The sequence below is a fragment of the Mastomys coucha genome, unplaced genomic scaffold (assembly GCF_008632895.1).
Source record: "Mastomys coucha isolate ucsf_1 unplaced genomic scaffold, UCSF_Mcou_1 pScaffold2, whole genome shotgun sequence".
Taxonomy (NCBI): domain Eukaryota; kingdom Metazoa; phylum Chordata; class Mammalia; order Rodentia; family Muridae; genus Mastomys; species Mastomys coucha.
In genome coordinates, this window is record NW_022196902.1 from 13,890,943 (window position 1) to 13,895,178 (window position 4,236).

At 43.6% G+C, this 4,236-nt stretch overlaps 1 pseudogene; it reads left to right on the forward strand.

The window, feature by feature from the left end:
* The first annotated feature begins 313 nt into the window (after positions 1–313).
* LOC116097924 lies at positions 314–4,033 on the forward strand (annotated as a pseudogene).
* The last annotated feature ends 203 nt before the right edge of the window (positions 4,034–4,236 follow it).

The window sequence follows — 4,236 nt, forward strand, 5'->3', positions numbered from 1 at the left end:
GTGAATCAATTCATTATTGTTAAGGTTTAAGTTAGTGAGTTCCTGGAACTCACAAAACTGCACAGGGAATGATTTGATTTTGTTCTTGCTGAGATCCTAACTCTGAAGTGACTTTTGGAGCATGGACTTACACAAGGGAACACTAAATGCTTCCAGATGATTGTCATTAAGGTTAAGCTCTTGAAGGTGGGTGAGGTCTCCAATTGTAGCTGGAAACTTTTTTATGCAGTTGTGTCTCAGGTCTAACTTGGAAAGATTTTTTTTTAAGCCCAGCATATACATATCAACTTGGGTAACAAGTCTGAAGATGATCCAGAGAATATGGAAACTTCCATCAAAAGCACAGTGGTTCCATGTCAGTACCCACATCTGGAGTTAAGCAGCACATGAGGAATGATATAATTAAAGACCTCCCTGCTTCTTCTTCTCTGGGAAAACACCAAATGGCTGATGACACTGGTGCAGCAGGAGGGCCCAGAGGACCCGGGGTCCCAGGACTAGGAGGCCGAGGTGGCTTCCACAGACGATTGGCAGCATTCTTAGGGACCTTGGTCATGGTTGAGGCTGTGGCTGTGGTCGAGGCCATGGGGCTCACGGAGGTAAAGCTGAAGACCAGGAGTGGATCATTGTCACCAAGCTGGGCTGCCTGGTTAAGGACATGAAGATCAAGTCTTTGGAGGAAATCTACCTGTTCTCCCTGCCCATTAAGGAGTCTGAGATCATTGGCTTTTTCCTGGGTGCATCCCTAAAGGATGAGGTTCTGAAAATCATGCCAGTACAGAAGCAAACTCATGCTGGCCTGTGGACCAGGTTCAAGGCATTCGTCGCTATTGGGGACTTCAATGGTCACCTTGGTCTTGGTGTTAAATGCTCCAAGGAGGTTGCCACTGCCGTCTGAAGGGCCATCATCTTGGCCAAGTTTTCCATTGTCCCTGTGTGGAAAGGCTACTGGGGGGAACAAGATTGGCAAGCCCCACACTGTTCCATGCAAGATGACAGGCCGCTGTGTCTCTGTGCTGGTACATCTCATTCTTGTCCCCTAAGGCACTGGCATTGTCTCTGCTCCTGTGCCCAAGAAGCTCCTGATGATGGCTGGTATAGATGACTGCTACACTTCAGCCAGAGGCTGCACTGTCACCCTGGGTAGCTTTGCCAAGGCCACCTTTGAGGGTTTTTATATGACAAAAACAAATGAATTAAGTCTCTTTTAAAAAAAGACCTTTGCCCTTGTGAGGATAATGTGATTCCAGTGGTGGGATCTTTTAATGGTGAACTTGTTAATGTGTTAATGTTCTCTCTAAGGGTTACTCTGGACAGCAAGTAGCCCTGTGAGATTGGATGGTATTGGGCTTTCACAGATGTTGTCAATTTGATATTTTGAAAATATCTAATCTATGAAAATCTATCAAAACTTGGATACAATAAAAAAAAAGACAGGAAATTTTTTGCAAGGAAATTTCAATTTTTTCTACTATACAATTTGATATGAAAAATTTTAAGTTATATGCTCTCTGAACAATAGATGAGATCATAAGACTAGGATTTCTAGACTAGTAAGATCATATACATGCAGAACTTTTTATCAATTTCACTCTCTCCAAGATGAGATGGACAAAGTTGTGCAGTGAGGCTGAGCAGAGGAGTCACTGTATGGATGTGAAAAAGACAACCCATACATGAAAGGCTAGAGTCTGGTGGTTTTAAATTTCTTCCCAACTTGAGATTCTATGAATTTCAGAGAAGGCAATTTCTTTAAGAAAGAGGAAAACTGAAACCACCATTAATCTTTCATTAAAAACCCCAGAAAGAAAAGAGAAGCACTATGTGTCAGACTAGAAGCACTCCATGCATTGTGTGCGCAGCTGAGGGAAGAGGCTACCCCACGCAGTTTTGATAGTCTGCCTTGAATTTCTCTAAGGAATCCTGCCTCACATGGAAGGAGAGCATGGGCAGTTTGCATTTGAGGGCACTGGCCTGGCTTTGTATGAGCTACAATCAGTCTGAACAAGGAGACTGTACTCCTTGCTCTGGGCCAGAGATCAGGTAGAGCAGAACTTCACAGCTGGATTGACCTGAGGGAAACAGGGTCGCTGAAACTTGCTGTATCAGACAGGGTCACTGAAACTTGCTGTATCAGGGGAGCCACATTAGGGCACTTTTAGATGATGAGCTGTTCTTCCACCATGGGGGAGTATTATATAATAGGACGGCATGGGCAGAGGGGTGGTTTTAGGTGCCACTTTCCACCTTGTTGGTTGGTTACATTCTCATAATTGGCAAAGTCTTGAGCAGGTTCGTGCCAATCACATTAAATATTACTTCGTAAGTGAAGTGAACCACTGGTATTTTGTACCTTACAGATGTGTTAGGCAATATGAACTTTGAACTTTCTGTGCCTTGACCTAAGTACACCCCCACCCACTCCCATAGAGTTACATAACTCGGCTACTTAAGGCTTTGTGTGACTCTTCTGTTGGTCCTAACCATCTCTATGGTTACCTCCTTATCTTGGGCATTACATAAGCTCCTTGGGAAGCCACACAATATTTTATGTCTCAGAATGTGCCTTACTGCACTGGCTGGTAGCCTTGTTAGTCTTCGGCATGCTACAATAAGGGCTGTTATGTTCCTATGGAAAAGTACAACACAAGGAAACATTTGAGAGGGGGGAGAGCAAGGAAGAATGGGAAGAAGAGAAGGAAACAGTTGAAGTGAGGCAGGAAGGGCAGTGTCAGAAGCAAAAAGCACATGACAAGATTCGGGGACTGAGGTAACAGAGGCTTTCCAGTCTGGGGACTTGGGGAGACGAACTGAGGCAATTCAGACACATTTCAGAATGATCCCCAGATTTCCTGTAGTACTTGCTTAAGTATATACGTGAATTCCTGGGTTTCTGTACAAACTGGGTTAAGCATATAATTTCTCCCTACTCCAGTTAACAATGGTTATTTGCCAAGTTCTGAGGGGGAAGCCGTGTTTTCCGAACTTAGGATATATGCCTTCTAATTAGTATCTCTTTAGTTATGTATGTGAATCCTGAAATCCCTTCCATGACCATGGGCTGGACTGTAAAAACCTGGAGAAAACATGGTTGAACTAGGTGTGTCCAGAGCCCCACCCCCTGCCCCTTGTATAGTGTGATCACCCTGAGCTCCCTCATTACTTCAGAGCAAAGCTCGTTCCTCATTACTTCAGAGCAAAGCTCGTCCCTCATTCCTTCAGAGCAAAGCTCGGGGCTTGTCAAGCCACTCAGCATTGACCAAAAGTAAATAGTGTCTTCTTTTTTTCTTTTTTCTCAGGGTAGAGCATAAATAGTGTCTTTTGATCTAGAGACTCAACTTTTAATATATAACTTTACACATATAGCTCTTAAGTTTCCATGTAAATTCACCAGCAACAGTGAACAGATTCCTGTGGAAGGTGCTTTAAATGGATATAAACAAGGAACTGCTTTTTAATGTGTGGCAAATAGAGGTGACATGTGAAGAAGCAGGAAGCAAGCTGAGGCAGGAGGATTGCTGCTGTGAGTACAGGGTCAGCTGGGACCACATAGGGACATCCAAGCTAGCATAGAATACAGTGTGAGACACCATATTTAAAAGAAAAATAAAAGAACTGAAAAGAAAACCATTTATAACTTGATAAAAAAGTGAGCGTTAAAAATAGGAAAACTACTAAAGGAAAAATAATAACACATAACACAGTGAATTCCTGGACCTCCTTCTCCCTCTTTGACACAGTGAATTCCTGGACCTCCTTCTCCCTCTTTGACACAGTGAATTCCTGGACCTCCTTCTCCCTCTTTGACACAGTGAATTCCTGGACCTCCTTCTCCCTCTTTGACACAGTGAATTCCTGGACCTCCTTCTCCCTCTTTGACACAGTGAATTCCTGGACCTCCTTCTCCCTCTTTGCCATTAGATATATGGTCCAGCCATACCAGCCAGTATCTTACAATTACTTCCAGTCCTCCTTCTCCGCCCTGTTCTCACTACTGCTGTCTCTTCAGCCTGGATCACAGAGTGCCTACTGAAGCATTCTTTTCATTGCAGCCCTATGAAGTGCTTATTTGGTATTTTAAAAAGACTGCACTGGAGTCTGCTTTCATAGAGATGATTTTGTGGGTGAGGAACCAGAAAGTGCACAAACAGGTACACAGTTTTTAAGTTACAAGATGACAAGCATAAGATCCTGGACGAACACTAAGAGCCCCTAAGAATTCCCTGACAATTACCG